Genomic DNA, 24,219 nt, shown 5'->3' on the forward strand with positions numbered 1-24,219 from the left:
GCGAGCTCCATACCCTGGTTCGGTTCGCACTGCTGCTGAGATGTGGGTCCTCTTTCCATCCTCCCTCTCCTCTGCATACAAGGCCCATATCAAAGGCCACCTCCTCTGGGAGGCTTGTCTACAGCACTCCGTCCAGAATGAGTCACCTTCCTCTGGGCCCCACAGCAAGCTGCAAGCCCCCACAGCAGTTGATCTGAAGCTCTAAGGGCTTTTCCCACACAGTTAATAGTATTATTGGCAGCTTCCTCAACCTGCAAGAGCCTTGGGGCGGGTACTCTACCCATCCTTACAGCATCTTTTCCGGGATTAGGCTATCACAGGTACTTCATTTTCCTCATTTGAACTGGATTCCCATCAGAGTTCCCGGATATGTGCTTAAAATGAGTCATCATTTGAGAAGGCCGAGATGCTCCCAATTAGGCCTGGTGCTATTCCTGTGCTGATTACAACTAGGGCTGATCAAATCAGTCTGGATTTCCCTTGGGGTGATTTCCCAGCCTCTTTTTTTTCCAGTTTTACTTCCTGTGGCCTTCCTTGGCCTTCTGACAAAGACTTCCTAAAGGGAAGAGGAAGGTGGAGGTAGAACATCTTAGGTGATCTTTCCTGCCCTCGCCTAGCTGATGGATCATAGGATTTCCAGGACTGGAAGGGATTTTTTTTTTCCCCCTAAGGACTGGAAGGGAATTCTTAGCAGAAACAATAGCCTTCAGGGTGCCTGGCTGGCTCAGTTGGTAGAACATGTGACTGGATCCCAGGGTCGTGAATTCAAGCCCCACATCGGGTATGGAGCCTCCCTAATGAAAGAAAGAAAGAAAGAGAGAAAGGAAGAGAGAAAGAGAGAAAGAAAGAAAAGAGAGGTATTAGAAGATAGTGGGGCCTAGTGGAGCTTGTGGAGAGCCAGAGAGTAGATGTTCTGCCGGAACATCTTCACATTAAAGCTAAAATCGCAAAACAATCCAGATTCTGTTTAACAATCCAGATTCTGTTTGCTACTCCTGAATCTAGATTCTATGTCAAACCACTTTAAAATGGGAAAACTGGGGGTGCCTGGGTGGCTCAGTGGGTTAAATGTCTGACTTCGTTTGGCTCAGGTCATGATCTCAGCCGTCATGAGTTCTAGCCCCGCCTCTAGTTTCTCTGCTGTCAGTGCCTGTTTTGGATTCTCTGCCCTCCCATGCTCATGCTCTTGCTCTCTCTCTCTCTCAAAAATAAACATGTACACCTAAAAATGATAATAAAATAAAATGGGAAGACGGGTTTAAAAAGGAGGAGGAGGTTACCTGAGGGTTCACAGTGAGTCAGAGGAGTCCAGAGCCATCATTGTTTCCAAACAGCAAATTTCTCATCTCTCCTCTCTCTCCAACTCTCTCTTTCCCTTTCAAGTTATCACCTGAGAGCTAGTTTGTTTTCCAGGCCCAGCAAATGGCATCATAGCCTTTGACAGATGGATAGAGCCATCTTGGGCCACCCCTTTCTTCTTTTCAGCAGACAAGAATTGAGAACCAGAGATGTTAAATAACCTGCTCTAATTACACAGTAATTTAGACAAGAGACAGTGGATTTTTTTTTTTTTTTTTTTTTTTTTTTAATAAACTGTGCCCAACATGGGGCTTGAACTCACGCCCCTGTGATCAAGAGTAGCATGCTCTTGGGCTCAGTCAGTTAAGTGTCTGACTTCAGCTCAGGTCATGATCTCGCTGCTCCGTGAGTTCCAGCCCCGCATCAGACTCTGTATTGACAGGTTCAGAGGCTGGAGCCTGCTTCAGATTCTGTCTCTGTCTCTTTGCCCCTCTCCTGCGTGCTCTCTCTCTCTCTCTCTCCCTCCCTCTCTCTCAAATATAAAATAAAACATTAAAAAATTAAAAAAAAAAGTAGCATGCTCTACCAATTGAGACAGCCAGGCACCCCAAGATAAGAGACTGCAGAAGCCAGATTGCTGGGGTCCATTTCAACACACATGCAAAACGAGTCATTTTGTGAGTATGAAGCGGGGATAAGGGGAAGGGGAATGTTTTAGATCTTTCTGTCTCTGTTGTGCAGCTCCCCCCCCCCTTTTTTTTAAAGAATGTTTTGAAGAGAAAAGCAGGCTGCCTCTGATTAGTTTGGTTTACTTTAACTGAGTGTTTTAAATTCCACGGTGGAGCCTGAAAACAATCTTAATTGCCAATTGTAAATGGAATAAATAACAATATTTATACTGGTTTCCTGAAGAGCAAACCAAGGCTGCAGACTTGCCATTTAGTGAGATCAAAAACAAATGGCTGAATTATGCCAGACATGTGAGGAATGTGAAGAGACATTCCCAAGCTCCAACCGGTGCGGGTGCTCCCAAGGCCGCTAGAGAAAGATGGTCCCTCAAGGGTCACCTCCCCTGGTGGGAGGGCTTTGCTAGATCATCTGTTAAAGACCACTCAAACCACATTCTCCCCTGGGTTCAAGCCCAGGGCTCCCCATCAGAATACATGACCTTTTCAAACTTTGATGACTAACCATAATTAAAATAATTCATTCACCCCCACAAATCCTTATTAAGCATCTACTATGTACCAGGCACCATTCCAGCTCTGGGAATCCAATGGTGAATGAGATAGAAACGGATGGCATCTGTAGGGGAGCTGAAATTTGGGTCTAATGTTTACGGAGATTTTCCTGATACCAAATGCTTTCTGTGGATTATTTTCTCTTTTAAGAATTCTTTCGTTCCAAAATGAAAATAATGTTTTAAATGAATACTGACAGAAAATTTTAAAAAGAGTATAAATGCAAGAGAGTCTTCAGAATAAAGTTAAGGGTGGGGGTGCCTAGGTGGCTCGGTGAAGCACGGGACTTTGACCCAAGTCATGATCTCATGGTTCATGAGTTTGAGCCCTGCGTGGCGTGATATCGAACCCTGCTTCAGGTGAGCCCCTCTTCTCTCTCTCCCTCTGTCTCCCTCTTTGCCCCTTGTGGGATTCTCTCTCCCTCACTCACTTGTGCCCTCTCTCCCTCAAAAAAAAAAAAAAAAAAAAAGTTAAGGGGCACCTGACTGACTTAATTTGTAGAGCCTGAGACTCTAAACCTCAACCTTGGGGTTGGGGTGGAACCCCACGTTGGGGGTAGAGTTTATTAAAAAGAAAAGAAAAGAAAAAATTAAAAATTACCTGTTTTAGGGGTGTCTAGGTGGCTCAGTCGGTTAAGCATCTGCCTTCGACAGGTCATGATCTCACGGTTTATGAGTTCGAGTCCCACATCAGGCTCTCTGCTGTCAGCACAGAGCCCACTTTGGATCCTCTGTCCCCCCAACTCCCCGTCCCTCCCCCGTTTGTGCGCTTTCTCTCTCTCTCTCTCTCCAAAATAAATATTTTTTTAATCTTAAAAAAAAATTGTTACCCGTTCTGTTTTAATGTTTATTTATTTATTTTGAGAGAGAATGCTACAGCACAAGCAGGGGAGGGGCAGAGAGAGGAAGAGGGAGGGGGAGAGATAATCCCAAGCAGGCTCCATTCTGTCAACACAGGGGCTGGATCTCATGAACTGTGAGATCATGGCCTGAGTCAAAACCAAGAGTTGGATGCTTAACCGACTCAGCCACCAAGGTGCCCGCCCCTGTTTTGTTTTGTTTTTAACAAAAATGTCATGTAGATTGTTAGGTGGATGGATGAATAGGTGATAAAGTAACATAGCAAACTGTCAACAATTTAGCATAAACTAGGGCATGTGAGTATTCACTTACAGTCCTTTCAGCAATGTGACCATGTTTTTTATTTTTATTTTATTTTATTTTATTTTATTTTATTTTATTTTATTTTATTTTATTAACGTTTATTTTTGAGACAGAAAGAGACAGAGCACGAATGGGGGAGGGTCAGAGAGAGAGGGAGACACAGAATCTGAAACAGGCTCCAGGCTCTGAGCAGTCAGCACAGAGCCCGACATGGGCCTCGAACTCACATACCGCGAGATCATGACCTGAGCCGAAGTCGGACCCTCAACCAACTGAGCCACCCAGGCGCCCCTATTTTTATTTTTTTTAAGTAGGCTCCATGGCCAGTGCGAAGCCCAATGTGGGGCTTGAACTCACAACCCTGAGATCAACACCCGAATGGAGATGAAGAGTCAGCCACTTAACCGACTGAGCCACCCTGGAGGCCCGTGGCCTTGTTTTATTGCCTGCATTTCATCCCCTGTATACTAGTCTGGTGGGTAGCCTCTAGGTTCATGGGTCCCTCCCCTTCTCTCTCCCTCTTTTTAAAAATGTTTATTTATTTTTGAGAGAGAGCGAGCGAGCATGTGCGCAAGTGGGGGATGGGCAGAGAGAGGGGGACAGAGGATCCGAAGTGGGCTCTGCACTAATAGCAGTGAACCAGATATGGGGGTCATGGGGGTCGAACTCAGGAACCACGAGATCATGACCTGAGCCAAAGTCGGATGCTTAACCGACTGAGCCACCCAGGATCCCCCACTTCTCTCTTTTTAAGTCACTCTCATCTCTGAGAATCTGAATTCTATGATTAGTTCCTAGAAGAACATATTACTTAGTTTTAGTTAGTCGCACATTTATCAATGTTTTGCACGCAAACACTCATTTAATCCTCAGAGTGACCCTATGGGGAAAGTACTCTTATTATCACCAACCTAAGCCTCAAGTTGTACTTCCCTTGCCCCAAGTTAAGATTCCCTGCTGGAGGGCTGGGATCCGGGACTTTCCTGGAGCTGTGGGGACATGGGGTTTCTCTGTAGTCTAGGACCCAGTGTGGGGCCTGGCAATGAACCTTTGTGTTTGTTGAGTGAAGGAATAAACTTTGCACATGGTTGTGGCAAAGGTGGCCATGCACTCAGACTCTCCTCAGTCCTCTCTGGCGGCCAGACCATGGCAGGCCTAAGCTTGGTACAGGAGGTGATCCCTGGAGAAGGGATAAGTGAAAGACATAACGGTCATTTCCTGAAAGGTGAGACCATGAGTGTCTGACTCTCCTTCTCTAGCAACCCTCTCCAGTGATTGGTCCTCAGATGTTACAAAAGGATGCATCCAGACTTAAGTTGTCTCCATCATGGCGCAGTGGTCAGGCTTTCTTGGGAGACAGGCCAGGGACTAAATTCTGTTTCTGCCTCTTTCTTAGCTGTGTGACCTCAACCAAATCACTTAACTGCTCTGTGTGTTTTTTCACCTCAAAATAGGTAAAAACAGTCCCCACCTGATAGGGTTTTGCGGGGGGGAGGGGATAAGAGAATCAACATGTACAAAGTACTTGGCCCACAGTAAGTAAGCGGTGGTCTACTGCTACTTAGGCTGCCCCATAATTTTGGCAGAGCATTTGCTGCCCCATAATTTTGGGGCTTCCCAGAAAACAGCCTGCTGGTGCCAGCCTCGAGAGTTTTCTTTCAAAAACACCACCACATAGGGTTGACATGTTGTAAAGGCCATTTACCATCTCAGGCGGCTTAGATAGTTTAGTTGATCTCCAATTGAAAGGGGGAGCTGATGTCCAGCTGAATCCCCTTTAAATGACGGACAGTCTTTTAAGAATTGTTATTGTCCTGGCAGATTGGGATGGTGGAATTATATCATTTACCAGCTAGTTCATTTGAAGCAAGATGTGGTGGTCCAACTGGCCTCAGCATTCTCCTCCGTAACATGGGAGTGATAAAAAATAGTGGTGTCTAATCTCATCAACTGTCAAGAGTGTTTCACTGTAAGTTGTATAGGGGTTATGTTTATTAGGTGTTCTTATCCTTATTTTTAAATTTTTAAAAAAGTTTATTTATTTGCTTTGAGACAGAGAGAGCAGAAGCTTGACCAGGAGGAGTAAAGAGAGGGGGAGAGAAAGAATCCCAAGGAGGCTCTGAGTTGTCAGTACAGAGCCCGACGCGGGGCTTGAACCCACGAACCGTGAGATCATGACCTGAGCCAAAGTTGGACGCTTAACTGAGCCAGCCGGGCAACCCTGTTCTTGTCCTTATTTTACAAATGAGAAGACTGAAGCTGTGAGACTGTCTAGGGTCCCCCAGCTAGCAAGTGGTGGGAGCTGGGACTCTGACCCACCTTGGCCTTCCTAATGCCAACATACCACCCCACCTCCCTAAATTGCCAGGCTATACATGTGGCTGCCTTCAACCCATCATCTTGGGGACACCTAGGTGGCTCAGGTCATGATCTCACGGTTCGTGGGTTCAAGCCCTGTGTCGGGCTCTGTGCTGACAGCTCAGAGCCTGGAGCCTGCTTCAGATTCTGTGTCTCCCTCTCTCTCTTCCCCTCCCACACTCACACTCCGTCTCTCTCTCTCTCTCAAAAATAAATAAACCTTAAAAAATTAAAACAAAGGCAAATATGTGGTTTCTGTTAAAAAAAAAAAGTTTCATTTTAAACGAATCCCACTCTGAAGTTCTCTGGGCACTGCTTTTCATTTTTTAAAATTACATTTATTTGTTTAATTTACGTCCAAGTTAGCATATAGTGCAACAATGGTTTCAGGAGTATCTCAGCTTTTCATTTCTGAATAAAAAATCCCCATCCTCTTCATGCCAGAAGCTACCTTTTATGTTCTTTAATCTTAGAGTATCTAGGAGACAGAAAGCACACACAGAAAAAAGAGTCTGAGAAATTTCAGATGGTGCAGGTGCATTCCCCCCCCCCCCCCCCCTTTCAAGGCTTCCTTAAGGCAAATAGTAGAAATCGCAGGAGTATGTGTAGAACACACAGGCTCTGGAGTCAGAACTGCCACCTTGGATGGGTCACTCTCCCAGCCTTAGTTTTCCATCTGTAAAATGGGCATGCCAAAACCAACCTTCCAGGATCATTATGAGAATGAAGTAAATAGACACAGCCCCAGGTTCTTGTCCCACCTAGCACTTACCACAGTGTGTTTAAATGTTTAAAATTTGTTCCACCGCTGTATCCCAGCTTCTAAGATGTGTCTGGTACAAATGTTTGGGGAAAAGATAACATTTATAAAAGTCCACCAGGCTCACAGCTGATCTTCAATAAATTAAATGCACACATACACACGTGTATATACACACACATAGTATATATATATATATATATATATATACATACACATACGTATACATATGTGTAAATATACGTGCATATATATGTGTGCACAAAATTAAGAGGTGGAAAGAAGGAAATCTCTCACAGAGATGTGGGAGTCCTCCGGAATCAATGGAACAGGTAGTAATAGCGTGGATGACATTGTATTGGGATCAGAGGCTCTGGGTTCAAATCCAGTCTGGTCCTGACCAGCTCTGAGGCAGTACCAAGGGTGCAAGAAATACAGCCAGTCTCTCTGGTTAATCTCCCTTCACCTATTGGATCTTCCAAGCAGCCTCAAATCCTTTCTGGAAAGATCTCACACATAAAACACCAGCCGATTGAGGGTCTGATTCCTCTCTGAGCCTCCAGTCGTCATCCGGGAAAAGGGCACAAGCAGCTAAGGTTTGGGGGAGCCTGCAGTGAAAGCACCTGGCAACCCGGGGGGCCTTTTACACCCAGGGGGAAGGGCCGTGGCGCGGAGTCTGACCAGCATCAGTCCAGAAATGCAGACTTGCCCAACGAAAAAGCCCTGAAAGGGCAGGCCACGTTTAAAGAAAATAAAGGTGGATTCCAGGCATGAGCTTACCACGGGGCAGGGGGACTTCCCCGCCCCCAGGTGCGCCGCCCGCGCCGCCCACCCCGGGCGCCAGGCGAGGGAAGCCGCGCTCTAGGACCCGAGGAGGAAGAGCTGCGGGGAGACGGTGCCTCCAGCGGGTGCTGCCGCGAGCGGCCGGCCGAAGGGGCTGGAAATGAAAGTAAAGCGCTCCGGAGCCACATGGACGGAGCTGCCGGGGCGGCGGCGCCGGGAGCAGGATGCGGCCGCCCGTAATTAAATAGCATTTACTCTTATTATTACTAATAATAATAACGTAATCATACCTCTAGTCATAGCATACCATTTATCGGGCTCGGCGCAGGCCCGCGGGGAGCGCAGCCCGGCCGAGGTGAGTGCTGCGCGGGGCCCGAGCCCGGAGGGGCAGAGGCCGGGGCCCGACCGCGTCCCGGCGGCCGGCGGCGGGAGGGCTCGAGGGCGCCCGGGGGCCGGGCCGGGCGGAGGCGCGGGGGATCCGGGCCAGGCCGGAGCCGCGCGGGGCCACCTGGAAAGTGCATTTTGCAGAAATAAAGCAAGAGCCGCCAAATCCTCATTTCCTCCTTTTTGGGGCTTCCCCTCCCCTTCCCCGTGCCTTGCCCCAAAGTTTCAAAGTTGTGTGGCCGGGGGCACCTGCCGCTGGGTGATTTGGCTGTCCCTGCAGCTCCCGGAGGGGGGGGTGCTTTGGAATTTTGTGTCGTGGGGGGCTCCCGCCCCGGCGTCCGGAGCTTTGGGGTGCGCGGATGCTTTGCCGGCCCCCGCGAAGGGGGCCGAGGAGGCTGGCAGGGGCGTCTCTGGCAGCGCGCCCCTTCCTTTTGTGTGCGCAGCGCCAAGAGTTGGAGGGACCGCAGCAAGGGCCGTGGACCGCGGCCGCCGACGGGTCGCCTCTGCCGGCTGCCGCGGCCACGCGAGCCCGGGGATCCGGGGCCTGCGGCCCGGCCCGGGGGGAGGGGGTGGCAGGAAAGGGGGGCGCGGTCTGGGTAGGGGGGAATTTCCGGTCGCAGGATTCATCTCTGGGCTCGAAGGAGTGATCCGGCCCGGCCGCCGGGCGGGGAGGGGGGGGGGTTGGGGGGGGGGGGGGGGGGGACGCAGCTCCAGCACCTGGGGGGCGCCCCGCGGGGATGGGCGCCTCGGAGCCGCGGACCCCGGTCTCGGACCCTCCTCCCACTCTCAGAGGGCCTCAGGGACCCCTTCGGGCCAGCTCCCTCCTACCCTGCCCCCCCCCCCCCCTTTCCCCTTAAAATCTGTCTGGCTCGGATGTTTATAAGATGTCTGGTTTGGGGGTCTTTCACACAGACAAAGCAGTTTTCCCAGGAAGAAAAAAAAATCGTAGGAACGATTTACTCTGACCCCGATGGCTGGGGTGCCAACAGGGGATCAACGGGGAAGAGAAGGGGCTGGGGGCCGGAAAGGGGGGCTGGGGAGTCTGGGGTAGAAAAGCATATTGGGCCTGGAGTGGGGGCCTGGGGGCCCACAGCAGCTTTGTTAGGGATTTCATTTCTCTTAGGTTGCACACACAGACTTTGGTGCCTAGGTACCAGACTTTGAACCCCAACTTCTTACCATTTTCCTCAGCGTCTGCAATTCATCCAGCCCCATGAAAATAGCAGAATGCAGATCCTTGGCTTTTCATACAAACACGATAATTATAGTACATTTAGCAACTGTTTAACCCAAAATTCCGGCAGAATCTTTCCGTCTACTACCAAGACTACTACAACCCCTCTCCCCACATACAACCAACCATACCCGCCAAGGTCTTCTTTCCCCATTTTGACATCCCATAGAAATTAGACTGCATACAAGTGATGCATGGCCAAAATGCTATTGGAACAGGTTTGAGGCATGGGGTACCTTAAGCTGGGAAGGAGAAACCTATGCTCAGGAGGGATGAGATCTGAGCATGGGAGAGAGATTTTTGTTGGTCCTTGAGCTGGGATGAGGTTTGTGTTCTGTGGATGCTGTGAATTACACGCTGTTGGCTTTTTGTTTGCGATGGACAGTTAAGAATGTGGGTGTGGGTGGATTATTTGGGGCTAAGAAGCTCTGTGGGATGAGCTAGTCTCTAGGTATAAGAAAGTTAAGGCGTCAGTAGGTTTGGCTTGGAGAATCTGAAAATAAGAATCCCTTAAATAGCACTTTTTGGTTTATAACAAAAGGGCTTTCACATATGCTGGCTCATCTGTCCTCCATAGCAACCACATCAGGTGGGCATTTTTCAATCCTCGTTTTCCAGGTGGGAAACCTGAGGCTTATAGAATCAAAGGTCTCTCTGTCACATAGCAGAGCTAGGATTCCCACTTAGTTGTCTGGCTCCAAATCTTCAGTCTTTCCCAGAGTCCTGGGCCACCGTAACAAGTTAGTTTTCAAATGTCTCCTGTGAGCATGGTGAGGTGCTAAAGGGCAGGCTTGGGGTTGAGTTTGTCACTGAGAGCCTGACCGGAACCCACGATAGGACCAGGAAATGCTCTAATACCAGAGTCAATGCAGTGGGAGTGAACAGGAGAGAGAGCTCTCAGGGTAACCTGGAAAAGTTAGGAGAGGCTTCCTCCAGGAAGTGGATCTTGAGCTTGAAAGAATGGGGAGGCTTGGCTGGGGGACAGAAGAGGAAGGATATTCCTGAGCTCACCATGGTTGCTTCTGTGCTGGGAGGTTGACGTACATTCTCTCTGATTCTTACAGTGGTACCATGAGGAGTGGGCATTCTTCTTTTTTTTTTTTTAAGTTTATTTATTTATTTTGAGAGAGAGAGAGAGAGAGAGAGAGAGAGAGGGAGAGAGAATCCCAAGCAGGCTCCACACTGTCAGCACAGAACCTGACAGGGGCTCAAACTCACAAACCATGAGATCATGACTCGAACTGAAGAGGGGTGGGCATTATTATCTCCATTTCACAGATGAAGAAACTGAAGAACACAGGATTAATGCGGCTGGCTCGATGTCACCCAGTTGGATTTGAACCCAGGCCTTTGTGACTGTTGAGTGTGCTACGTTGGAATCGATGTCACAATTGGACCACCTCCATTTCGAATATGTAGAGACCAGGATAGTGTGACTGGGCAGATGCAGTGGGGATGGGGGCTTAAGCCCAAAGACCAGCAGGCTCTCCAAAAGGCCAGGGAGTTGTACTGAACTACCGTATGTCCCAGGGCCTGGTCCTGTGAAAGTATTTAGGAGATTTCTGGGGCGCTTGGGTAGCTCAGTCGGTTAAGCATCCGACTCTTGGTTTTGGCTCAGGTCATAGTCTTGCAGTTTGTGGGATCAAGCCCTGCATTGGGCTCCACACAGTCAGCATAGAGCCTGCTTGGATTCTCTCTTTTCCTCTCTTCCTCTTCCTGCTTGTACTGTCTCTCTCTCTCTCTAAATAAACCTAAAAAAGAAAGAAAGTACTTAGGAGATTTCTGGAAGCATGCCTCGAGAAGGCAGGATGAATGGTGGTGAAGAAGGTCTGGGCCCTGAGTGTGGAATCTGAGTCCATTTCCCTAATGCCTATGGGTGTCTGGCTTGACACCTTGAAGTAGCTTGTAGATTGGAAAGGACGAAGATATGGTTGATTAACCCGAGCTTCCCAAGAGCAGAACTGGGTCTGATTCACCCCCTGTGCCCCAGGCTCAAGTGGAGGTGCCAGGAGGACGCTTTCGGCCAGTGTGTTGTCATGTTGAATTATACCCCAAGTGTAGAGGAGGGAGGTTTATTTTGCCCCAGGGTGGAGGGTCTTTGTAGAAGTGCCATTCGAGGGGCGCCTGGGTGGCGCAGTCGGTTAAGCGTCCGACTTCAGCCAGGTCACGATCTCGCGGTCCGTGAGTTCGAGCCCCGCGTCGGGCTCTGGGCTGATGGCTCGGAGCCCGGAGCCTGTTTCCGACTCTGTGTCTCCCTCTCTCTCTGCCCCTCCCCCGTTCATGCTCTGTCTCTCTCTGTCCCCAAAATAAATAAAAAACGTTGAAAAAAAAATTAAAAAAAAAAAAAAAAGAAGTGCCATTCGAACATTTGAGAGATGGGTTCAGAAAGGCCAGAGAAGGCTTTCTGAGAAGAGGCACTGAGTCGGGCAAAGGCAGCGCAAACGACGGGGCAGGTCACCTGGTGCGGCCACCGTGTGGGTGGCAGGCATGAGATCAAGTTCAAGTCAGGCTCTACCGCTGTGGTCCCTTGGGCTCTCTGGGCCTAAATTTCCCTTTCTGAAAGCAAGCCTTGAGGTTTGATAGTGTGTGTGATGGTAAGCTGTGGGAGACGCCCAGTGCCTGGGGATCGGGGCAGGAGAGTCGGTGAGAGGGACTGGAAGTGGAGGGGTTTTTAAGTTTGTCATCACTTAGCCATTAACCAATACAGCAATTACTGATAGTCAAGCCCTGTTGTGAGTGTTTTTTTCCTAGATGAGCTTACTTAATCTTTGTAACAGCCCTGAAGGTAGGCACTCTGATTGTCCCCATTTTACAGATGAAGAAACTGTCAAGGGAGGTTAAGTGGCAGAACTGGAGAGCAGACCCGGACGACCAGGCAGCCTGGCTCTTGACTCGGCCCAGCGTGGGACGAGGGGTGGCTGGGAGAGGTGGGGCAGGGAGGGGAGAGCGACCGGGCCCCCCCCCCCCCCCCCCACAGTGGTAACTTCAGGTGGAAGAGGAGGAGGTGTCCTCTGAGGAGGTCCTACTGCAACCCGAAGCCGGAGCCTTGGCCCAGGCTGATGAAGTGACTGCTACGTGTCTGCTCCCAGGAGCCTCCACAGAAGCCAGCTCCTTTCATCACATTTAATGGCCCATAGAAAACGGGCTCGGTTTCCTCTTCTCTGTCATCACCAGCTCCGGGGCTCCTTCCCGTCTTATTTATTTCCCTAGGAAGTCTGTTCCCCTGCGAGTACCCTGATGGCTTCTGCAGGTGTACGAGCACTGTGTCTGCGTCAGGCTGTGGGGACCACTGCTGCGTTCCAGAACCCAGCTGTAGCCGACTTCAGTTCGGCCGCACATCCCAAGCCCCGAATCCGAGGTTGACAACGCAGGCTTGATGGCAGCATCGGCAGTAGTGACACCAGCCACCGCGTATTTAAGGCTGCTGTGTGTGGCCTGGCGCTCTCTGGGCCTTCTCTTATTGACTCCGCTTCACAGCTCTTGGAGGCAGGAACACGTATTAGCAGCCCCATCTTGCAGATGAGGAGATTGATGTTCCAGGATCCCATGGCTGTGGTAGAGCAGGGAGTCGGCGGGGAGGGGTCAGACAGAGCCAGGCATATGACACCCCTGAGCCCAAGATCTTTGCTGCTATGCAGGAGAAGTACCTTCAAGTTATTTTGTCAGTTAGTTAGTAGTCTGTACACCCAACGTGGGGCTTGAACTCATGATCTCAAGATCAAGGGTCGCATGCTCTGCTGACTGAGCCAGGCAGGCACCCCTCAAGCTATTTTAGTCTCCATGAAGGTCTTTTCTTATCCTTCCGGAAATCCCAATTATCTGTTGTTTGTATTGTGCTTTTGGCCATATTCTCATTAATCCTCTTGATGCCCCTTTACGGTAAGAAGTCCCTCTTTTGCAGAAGAAAATCGAGGGGTCCAGCCTCCAGCTCTTGCTACCCTGTCCCTGCTATGACTTTGGAAAGGGGACAGGGTGTCACATTCCCTTGGACCGAGAGCCACGTCTTCCTAAGTGCTGGGGCCGGCCAGCGAGCATCCACTGAGCACTTCCTGTGAAGGCTGCAGGGGGAAGTTGAGGCCGTGACCCTTCTGGGGTTAACAGAGGTCCATCTGTGCTCTTGTTCTCTGGCGCATTCCGTGTCATGCCCTGTCCCCCTGCAGCCAGAAGAACTTAGGGCAGGGAGTCCAAAGTCCTGAGTTTCACTCCCAGCTGCAGCACATACTAGCTGCATGTTCAGGGGCACAATCATATTATCACTCTTGGCCTCAGTTTCTTGTTCTGTGAAATGGCCTCACTGATTCAGTCCTACCTTCCTTGAGTTTGCTGTGAGGCTCAAATGAAGAGGATTTGAAAACTATAAAGGCCACTGGTGTGACAGCGTGGTTGTGGTGGCCATAACCTCCAGAATGTTCCTGAATCTTCTCCACTGCCTACCTCGATCCAGGCCTGGACCACTGCCGTAGCCTGCTAACTGACCTTCCAGCCTCACCTCTTGTCATCTGTCTTCAGTGCAGCAGCCTAAGTAAGGGATCTTCTCAAGATTTAAGTGGGACCTTGGGGCACCTGGATGGCTCGGTCGGTTAAGCATCCGACTTCGGCTCAGGTCATGATCTCACGGTCCGTGAGTTCCAGCCCCGCGTCGGGCTCTGTGCTGACAGCTCAGAGCCTGGAGCCTGTTTCAGATTCTGTGTCTCCCTCTCTCTCTGCACCCCCCCCCCCCCTTCATGCTCTGTCTCTCTCTGTCTCAAAAATAAATAAACGTTTAAAAAAAATTAAAAAAAAAAAAAAAGATTTAAGTGGGACCTTGTCACTCCTCTGCTGAAAACCTCCCAGTAGCTTCCTGACTCAGAACACAGTGCTGGCTCCCCAGTGTGGCTTGCATGCAGCCTTCTAACCAGCCTTACTCTGCCCCTCGAAACTTGCTTCCTGCTTGGCTTGCCCTCACTCCAGCGCTGCAGTCACACTGGCCTTCTGTCTTTTCCTTGAACATTCTGAACTTGTTCCCACCTCAGGGCCATTGCCGTTGCCGTACCTTCTGCCGGTGCACGCTTACCTACCTTCTGTGTTCCCATGGTGGGCTCCATCTTATTTCTCTTAAATGCCACCTTCCTGAAGGGCCATCCCTCAACTCCCAGCACCGCTACCCCCTGCCCCCCATCACTCCCTGCCACATTTCCTATTTCAGCGTGTTTGTCACTCTCTGTAGCTTTGTCTTGTGCATTTAACATTGCCCTATTTGTCTTCCCACGCCTGGACCACATGCTCCACGAGGTCAGGGACATTATTAACCCTGTTCCCCCAGCATCTGGCATATAAAGGTGTTCTTTGGTTATTTGTTGGATAAATGAATAATAGTAGCAGGGTGGTCCAGATCAGCCCTTGCCAAAAAGCGGCCTAGATAGATAAACTGCAAAGGAATTGGTGTTGACTGATCAAAAAGCGCTTACAGGGTAATTTTGCAAGTTGCCAGCGTTCTCTGACAGTACAGGTTCAGCAGAAACACAAATTTCTGATCTCCTCTTGGACGTGGGGGTTAGGGGCCCACGATATAAACCTGCAAAGCAGCCTTGCAAGTTGGGTATCATTAGCTCCCTCTTCCAAATGACAAAATGGAGGTTCAGAGAGGTGCCCTGAAAGCCAGCTTGGGGCTGTGGCGGACTCCCGGGCTCAGAGTCCTTTGCACTGCCCCAGCCTGCCTCTCTGTCTTCAGACAGTGAAGCGGGCTGAGCAATCCATGGAACACTCTTGGTGCCCAAGTGGTATGACCACAAGGACTCCTGAGCTTCTGTGCACAGGGCCAGTGACTTCTCAATTGCTCAAAAGAAAAAGCACTCCACAATAGTAAGTGATCAATCTGAGCTATGGGACTCTGGATGATTTCTCCCCGCCCCACCCCCCGTGTATTATATTTGCCCATAATTCCCAAGCCTTTTGCAATAAGCTTGTTTCTTTTCTTTCCTTTCCTTTTCTTTATTTTCTTCCTTCCTTCCACTGTCCCCAGAGCCTGACCATGCTGGTGCCAGCAGTGTGAGAAATATAGAAATGCATCTCTCTTGTTTTTTAAATTTTTTTAAGGTTTATTTATTATTTATTTATTTATTTATTTTTGAGAGAGAGAGAGAGAGAGAGAGAGACAGAGCACAGTGGGGAGGGGCAGAGAGAGGGGGAGACACAGAATCCGAAGCAAGCTCCAGGCTCCAAGCTGTCAGTGCAGGGCCTGATGCAGGGCTCGAACTCACGAACCGGGAGATCATGACCTGAGCCGAAGTCGAAGTCGGATGCTCAGCTGACTGAGCCACCCAGGTGCCCCGAGCTTCTGTTACCTTTCTTTGAAAGAAAAGTTAGTTCAAACATCTCATCTCCCTTGATAGCTGGGAAGTTGTGAAGAAGCTGGAGCCCGGACCCCTGGAGACACAGATGTGGGATTGAACCCTTCCTGTGCAGTTTGGCCCCCAAGTAGCTGGGAGGGTAAGGCAAGAGAGTAAAAGCCCTTTGTAACTGCTGACTCTTAGTTTGGCTTATGGTGGCGCCGTGGGGGAGGCCTGAGGGAGGTTTCCTGAACTTTGGTTTCTGTTCAAGGCAGTTAAAAGAAAACAAACTGCAAGTTGCTGAGGCCTGTGGGTGGTCCTTTTCTCTCCGTCATTCCTTGACAGGTGGTTTCTGGTGGAGCCTGAGGTGGTACCTACGCTTCTGGCTTTCTTCCTCAGCTGCTGGGTGGCCTTGGGCAAGTCGTGGACTCTCCAACCCTCACTTCTTTTTAAAAGATTATTTTTTTCTTTTCTTTTCTTTCCTTTTTTTCTCCACCCCCCCACCGCCACCCCCCATCCCTTAAGTAGACTTCATGTCCAGTGTGGAGCCCAACCCGGAGCTTGAACTCACAACCCTGAGGTCAAGACCTGGGCTGAGATCAAGAGTTGGATGCTTAACTTACTGAGCCACCCAGGTGCCCCAAGACTCTATTTTATTTTTTTCAAGCCTAGCTTTTCTGTGGAGAGTGGACATGGTGGCACCTACCTTTGAGATTATTGTAGGGATAAACATGATTCCTTAGGACAGGGCTTCTAGATCATCTCTGTCCTGCAGACCCATTGGGCAGCCTGGGGAAGCCCGTGAACACCTTCTCAGAATACCGTTTTTAAGCGCATAAAGTAAAATATGCAGGATTGCAAAGGAAACCCAATTCTCTCGAACCGTAGCTGGGCTTTTTATCAGTGCACTGAGAACCAGATCTGGCAGTGAGTCTAACATAAGCGCCATAATTCTGAAGTTGTGATGAGTGTGAACAATATTTTGTTGTGCCTGCAGTAGCTGAAATGTGAAAGAGCTGGGATTCCTAGCGCGACACTATTGCAGCGTGTTGCCTGCCTTTGTAATTGAAGGGAATGCTGAATACCAGGTAGGGGTAGTGAAAAAAACTTCTAAATGTTTGCCCATCCAAGTTCATGGACTCCTGAGTTCTCTCTGGGGGCCGCAGGCCTAAAACCCTTGGCATAAAAGGTGGATGACACCCAGCACATAACCTCCAGAAATGAGCCAAGACCCCTGCTCGGCCTCTTTGGAGCAGAGGGGCCTCAGGTGGACAGACAGGGTGCACGGGGACCGTGGGGAAGGGATTCGTGCAGACCCGGAATTCTGACTGGTGAGGTCGAGGATGGCGAAATTGAACCTTTGCTGGTCTCTGAGTAAGCTGTCCAGGGCCTGGTGAGTCAGGAGAAGTGCCAGGCATCTTTGGAGATGACGTAACCTCAGGTAGTGTTCATGCAGTATACGAGGCCAGTCTGCGATACGCGGCCAATCTGGCACCGACCGCTCGCCTTTCATGAAACCTGGGGTAGGTGAGGGCCAGGCTGGCGGAGTGTGAGATGAGGCTGGAGGCAGCCTGCGGGGATGGGAGAGGAGCACCTTTGAGCCGGGAGGTCAGAGTGTGTGGGCTCCAGAGCCCAACTGCCGGGGTTCAAGTCGCCGCTCTGTCCCTTATAGCCTGGGTAACTCTTACAGGTTAGTTCACCTCCTTGTGCCTCGGTTTCCTCATCTGTAAAATGGGGATGATGATAGTATTTTCTTATGGCGTGTTGTGAGAATTATGTGTTCTATTTAAAGCTCTTTGAACAATATCTGGTAGGCGAGAGCGCTTACTAAAGGACTGAGATCAGCACCTTTGCTGTTATTCGAGGGTCCGTGAGATTCCGCTCACATAGCTGGAGAATAGGTTGGAGAGCGCGGCTTCTCTGTGCTGCCCAGAGATGAATCAGATGCAGCGTCTGCCTTCAGGAAGCTCAGGGTTTAGGGAGAGGGGGACATAAGCGCACGCTGTCCTTTAGCTAGGGTGAGTGCAATGGTTGTGCCGAGCTGGGGTGCTGTGTTAGCTGGGGGTTGGGGAGAGGGTCTTCCCGGTAGAGGAGCCACCTCAGCTGAGCTTTAAAGAGGCGCCGGGCACTAGCCAGGGTGGGAAGGAAGCAGTGGGCGTGAAGGCTGTTCCACACAGAGCGGGCAGCTTGGGTTTGACACTGTCGGAGTGTGACATTCCAGGCCAGTCATGGGGCCGGAGGGGAGGCGAGGTACGTCCTATGGTGTGGTGTGCCTGGGGGGAGCCGCTTGGCCTTCGTCCTCCTGGTAGTGGGTGTCGTGAAGGTTTTGTTTGTTTTTCGATTTTTTATTCACAGGAAGTAGCAAAAACAGTACAAAGGATTCCCTTCACCCAGCCTCGCCTGCTGACGGCATATGGTGGTTGTACATTATCAGAATCAGAAAATCGGCATTGTTTCATTGTGAGACTACCGAGCTTATTCACCTTCCATCTTTAAAAAAAGGTTTTTTTTTACGTTTATTTATCTTGAGAGAGAGAGAGAGAGAGAACCAGCAGGGGAGGGGCAGAGAGAGAGAGGGGACAGAGGATCCGCACTGACAGCGGAGAGCCTGATGCGGGGCTGGAACTCACAAACTGTGAGATCATGACCTGAGCTGAAGTCGGATGCTTAACCACAAAGCCACCCGGGTGCCCCACCTTTCATCTTTAAAAAAAACAAGCAAAACTGCATTCATCTGTGGGCGCGCCTATGTGCACCTGTTAAGGGTTTTGAGCAGGGGAGTGACGTTGACATGTGTGTTAGGCAAATATCCTCAACCACCAAATGGTAGACTGGAGGGGGCTCGTTGGAGGCTGTTAGCAGGAGATGCTGAGGGCCTGAGACCCGTGGTCATGGAGATGGCAGGAGGAGCTGCAGGGTGGAGGATGTTTCAGAGGTAAGGGTGGAAGGAACTGGGGACTGAGAACTGGATGGCAGTTGGAGCTATGAATGGAGTTTGGGGAAAATGGAGGAGGAGCGGGAGCAGGGGAGGTGCTGCGGAGTTTGGATTGTGGCAAGTTGGAGGAGCACCCAACTGGGATGGGCACCAGGGAGGACTTTGTGGACACATGGGCATCCGAGCTGGGTCTTAACGGATGAATACGAGTTGGCTAGGTGTGTGTGTAGGGAGAGGGCATTCCAGGTAGAGCGCCTAGGATTAAGGCAGGCATGGAGGTCATGAGCGGCCTGGGTGTTGGACATCTAGGTGGCACTGCCCAGGGGTTAAGAGACATGAATCTGAAATATTGGGGAGGGGGTGAGCCTGGCAGGAGGAATAGATTTGTGAGTCGACGTGACTCACGAGATCATAACATGCAAGAGCTCCTCTGGGGAGAGCATGTAGAGGGAGGAGGACAGAAGTGCTGTCCCTTAAATGGAAGCTCAGGTGCGTTGGTCTTGAGACCTGGGCAGAGGAAGAGGAGCCCCTGACAGAGCAGGAGTGGTCAGAGAGGTGTGAGGAGGACGTGGCAGACGCAGCCGAGAATATACTGAAAAAGGCAAGTGAAGAACTGTCCCTCTACGGGACTCAGCAACTAGAAGGTTCCTGGAATGGAGAGGACCCTTGGCAAGCACCTTCGGTGGAGTGGGACCGGGGCTGCTGAGATTTGAGGGGTGCAGGGGGAGGTAAGGCTCTAGAGACAGTGTGGACAAGAAATGTTGCCAAGGAGGGGCGTCTGGGTGGTTCAGTCGGCTAAGCGGCCGACTTTGGCTCAGGTCATGACCCCGCGGTTCATGAGTTCGAGCCCCACTTGGGGCTCTGTGCTGACAGCTCAGAGCCTGGAGCCTGCTTTGGATGCTGGGTCTCCCTCTCTCTCTGCCCCTCCCCTGCTCATGCTCGCGCGCTCTCTCTCTCTCTCTCAAAAATAAATAATAAAAACATTTTAAAAAGTAAAAAAAAAAAAAAAAAGAAAAGAAAAAGAAACGTGACCAAGGAAAGGAGGAGAGGTCGTGTATGATCCAGAAGGGGAGGGAGTTACTTAGAGGTGGGAGAGACACCAGCATGCTGACAGGCTGCGGGGTCCTGGGACTGGGTCCTGTTGCCTCATGGGCAACAGAGATGGTGATATGTGTGGGCCCTGGGGCCAGGCTGCCAGAATTTGAATCTCAGCTCTATCTTGTACCAGCTGTGTGACCTGGGGCAAGTCACTTCACTTCTTTGTGCCTCTCTTTTCTCCTCTGCAAAGTGAGACTAATAGTCTATCTCACGGGGGTGCTAGAAGATATTATGTGTAAAGAGATCATGACGTGCATAAAAAAAAAAAAAAGAGAGAGGGAGAGCACGACAGCCTCTGGCATGAGGTAACTACTCAGAAAATGTTATTATTACTTGATTATTTCAAGTATTTCTGTTTTTGTCATTTATTTAACACTCATTGGTTCTTTTTTTTTTTTTTTAACGTTTATTTATTTTTGAGACAGAGAGAGACAGAGCATTTCTCCCCGTGAAAGCGGGGAGAGGGGCAGAGAGAGAGAGAGAGAGAGAAGGAGACACAGAATCTGAAGCAGGCTCCAGGCTCTGAGCTGTCAGCACAGAGCCTGACAAAGGGCTGGAACCCATGAACCCAGAGACCATGACCTGAGCCGAAGTCAGATGCTTAACCGACTGGGCCACCCAGGCGCTCCAACACTCATTCATTCTTATCTATATAATGCCTGGGTTGGATGAGTTAATGTTCATTCATCCATTTCTTTTGAATTTCTGAGTCTTTCATCTTCAAACTCTTCTCCAAAGTGGGGGGGGTGGGGGTGAGGGGGGAGAAACACAAAAAGCATACAAACAAAAAACCCCTTCACGGTTCTCAGGTCAATGGTTTGGTCTTTTTCTTGGGAAGAACAGCCCATGGACATTCGGGCAGACCTGCAACACTGGGTTTAAAACCAGGCTGCTGGGGCGCCTGGGTGGCTCAGTCGGTTAAGCGTCCGACTTCGGCTCGGGTCATGATCTCGCGGTCCGTGAGTTCGAGCCCCGCGTCGGGCTCTGTGCTGACGGCTCAGAGCCTGGAGCCTGCTTCACATTCTGTGTCTCCCTCTCTCTGACCCTCCCCCGTTCATGCTCTGTCTCTCTCTGTCTCAAAAATAAATAAATGTTTAAAAAAAATTTTTTTTTAAACCAGGCTGCTGGTTCCCACTTGGGCTCTGCCCTACTGGGTTGATCTCAAGTCAGTCATCTCATTTTGCGTTTTAGATTCAAGGTGAATACTTACTCTGTGGGGAAAAAAAATCTAAATTATTCTAAGGTGTACAAAGCAGAGTGTTCTGTGTCCTGTTGCCCCTTGGCAGGTCCCAGTCCCCAGAGAGAACCAGTTAAATTGGAGAATATCTTGCAACCTTCTCGATGTAAACACACATTGCACACAGATGTGATCATACGACACACAGTGTTCTGGAATCTGCTGCTTTTTTTCTTTCTCAATGTTGTATGGTGGCATCTCCATGACGATGCACGTAGATTCAATAGCTGCACTGTAAGGGGTATTGTGTAATTTAACGGATTAAGCTAATTCTCTACTGGTGGACATTAAAGTTCCTTCTAGCTTTTCACTCTGTAAAAAAAAGACATCCTGTGCAAATATAATTGAGTGCTTGTACAAGGATTTGGGTAGATTAAGTTCGCGGAAGTGAAGTTTCTGGGTCGAAAGGGCGCTTTATCATTTAGAAGGAGTTTGGCTGCAAGTAACAATTCCTACCTCAAACCCGGAGTTTATTATAATCTCACGTGATTAATGAGGCGGAGCAGTTCCAGGATCAGCTAATTTATTGGGCCGGACACGTCATTCAACAGCTTTGCTCTGTCTTTGCGCTCTGCCGTCCCAGCGTGTGCATCTTCTTGATACTCCCCGTCCTACAGCAGCAAGTAACAGATCATTGCTGCTGCCCTGTACTAAGTGTGAAGAAAACCATTCCTTGGCTGACTTCCCCTCCTTTCTCATTGGCCAGGACGATGTCACATGCCCTTACCTAAGCCAATCACTGGCATCCAAAGGGACGGTTGTGATTGGCTTAATCCAGTGCAGGTTCACCTGAGTGACTGGGAAAGGAACAGCCTTGGGGCTGTGCAGGGAGGAAGAGGGGCAAACCTGCCGGCTTCCTGGTTTTGGTAGATGTTGCTACGCCGCTTCGCAGCGATGCTGCCATTTCACCCTCTCAGTGTATTTGCAGTGTTGGAAAGTGCCCATTCCTGCACCTGCATCCACTAGGCTCTCTTCTCACCGTGCTCTCAGAGGTGAAAAGTTGTTGCTTATTGTGTGGTTCTTTTATCAGTGAGTTTGAGTGTCCCTTCTTCATGATTCATGTTTCCTGTGGGTTTCCTGTTTATGTTCTCTGCCCCTCTTTTTAAGTAATCGTAATGATTATAAAATAGTAATGGTTGACATTAAATGCTTATCCTGCCCCTGGCATCTCATTGAACCTTCGCAACAACCCTATAAAGAAGGTATTAGTTAAAAAAAAAAAAGAAGAAGAAGAAGGTATTAGTATCCCTGTTCTAGAGATGCGGCGACGTGAAACACAAAGAACTCAAGCAGCTTGTATACAGTTAATAAGGAACAGGTCTCGAATTTGAACCCAGGTGTGAACCTGGGTATGTGGCCACAGACTGCGCTGACATGTTGGAATTGTTTCCTGTTGGTTCCTTAATTCACGGCTATTTCTGCGAAGAGCCGTTTGAGGTAGGTCCCGCTTGAAATTCCCAAATTGTAAGAACATGGACCTAGAGTAGGGGGGAGGGGACTTCCCCACCTGGCAGTGGGGTCCTGGGAAGACTTGGGCCTGTTTTCTCCTTTGACATTTTTTATCCCTTGCACTTTTTTCTTTAAAAAGATACAAGATTTGGGGTGCCTGGGTGGCTTAGTCAGTTGAGCATCCGACTTCGGTTCAGGTCATGATCTCACAGTTTGTGAGTTTGAGCCTTGCATGGGGCTCTGTGCTGACAGCTGGGAGCTCAGAGCTTGGAGCCTGCTTCAGATTCTGTCTCCCTCTCTCTCCACCACTCCCCCACGTGCTCTCTGTCTCTGTCTCTCAAAAACAAATAAACATTAAAAAAAAAAAAGACAAGATTTGGGGAGCTGGGCGGCTCAGTCAGTTAAGCATCCTACTCTTGGTTTCAGCTCAGGGCATGATCTCACAGTTTGTGGGTTTGAGCCCCATGTCGGGCTCTGTGCTGACAGCATGGGGACTGCCTGGGATTCTCTCTCTGCCCCTCCTCTGCTCGCTCTATCTCCTTTTCTCAAAATAAATATTACAAAAAAATAAAATAAACTCATTTAAAAAAAAAAAAAAAGACAAGATTTGGGGAGCCTGGGAGGTTCAGTTGGTTGAGTGTCTGAGTCTTGATTTTGGCTCAGGTCACGAGCCCCACGTTGGAATCTGCACTGAGAATGAAGCCTTCTTGAGATTCTCTCTCCCTCCCTCTCTCTCTCTCCCTCTGCCCCTCTCCCCTAGACACACACAGTCTCTCTCTCTCAAAAAAAAAAAAAAAAAAAGACAAGATCCATTTGGCCCATGTGCTCCTTGCTCTTCTAGCAAGTGCCCTGAGCATGTCTCACCCCTACCCTCACCAACCATGCCCTACCCCTACCCTCATCATCAAGGAACTCACCTCCCTCTTCAGCTGAGAACAAATGATCTTTGAACCACTGTCTCAGTCTGCTGGGGATGCTGTAACAAAATACCATAGACTGAGTGGCCTAAACCACAGAAATCTATTTTCTCACAGTTCAGGAAACTAGAAGGCCCAGGTCAAGGGGCTGGTGGATTCAGTTTCTGATGAGAACCCTCTTCCTGGCTTGCATATGTCTGCCTTCTCATTGTGGCCTTATCTGGCCTTTCCTCTGGGTGTGGACAGGGAGAGAGAGGGAGTGCTCTTTAGTGTCTCTTCTAATAAAAACACTAACCCTGTCAGGCCAGGGCCCCCACCTTATGACCTCTGTGGAGGCCCTATTTCCAAACAGTCATATTGGGGATTAGGGCTTCAACATGTAATTTTGGGGGGATACAAGCATTCAGTATATAAATTCTGCCCCTTACCCTCCTCCCAATTCATGTTCTTATCATGTGCAAAATGCATTCATTCTGTCCCAACAGCCCCCAAAGTCTTAACTCATTCCGGCATCCACTCTAAGTCCCAAGTCTCATCTAAATATCTAAATCAGGTCTGAGTGAGACTGGAGGTAGATTCATCCAGAGTAAATTCCTCTCTGGCTGTGATCCTGTGAAACCAGGCAGGTTATGTGCTCCCAAAAAACAATGGTGGGACAGGCGTAGGATAGACATTCCCATTCCAAACGGAATCGGTCGCAAAGAAGAAAGAGGTGAGGTGCTCCAAGCAAGTCTAAAACCTGGTGGGGGCAAATTCCATTTGCTTTGAAGGCTTGAGAATCCTCTTTGGCTTGCTGTGCCTTCTTGCTGGCTCACTGGGGCACAGCACCAGCCCCCCGACGGCTCTTGCAGTGGGTCACCCCCTGCAGCTCTAAAAAACGAATTGGTGGCCCCACCCAGGCAGCTCTGATGATCTGTGGATCAGGGTCAGACTTCCTTTTTTTTGAAGGATAGAGCGTGTTTGCATCCAGGTAGCTCTATGGTCCGGTCCTGTAGAATTCAAGAAGTCCAGCAGCCTTCCTGCATTCTGCTGTCCACTTTTCTCTGACCCCTT

At 49.7% G+C, this 24,219-nt stretch overlaps 1 protein-coding gene across 1 annotated transcript in view; it reads left to right on the forward strand.

Annotated features, from left to right (window-relative positions):
• Nucleotides 1-7,626: 7,626 nt before the first annotated feature.
• Nucleotides 7,627-24,219, forward strand: part of ZC3H7B (zinc finger CCCH-type containing 7B) — a 61,097-nt gene continuing 44,504 nt past the window's right edge. The window contains exon 1 of the mRNA XM_049626410.1: nt 7,627-7,959. The gene's annotated coding sequence lies outside the window, so the exon portion shown is untranslated. The remainder of the gene's footprint in view (nt 7,960-24,219) is intronic.

This window comes from Panthera uncia, chromosome B4, assembly GCF_023721935.1.
Source record: "Panthera uncia isolate 11264 chromosome B4, Puncia_PCG_1.0, whole genome shotgun sequence".
NCBI lineage: Eukaryota > Metazoa > Chordata > Mammalia > Carnivora > Felidae > Panthera > Panthera uncia.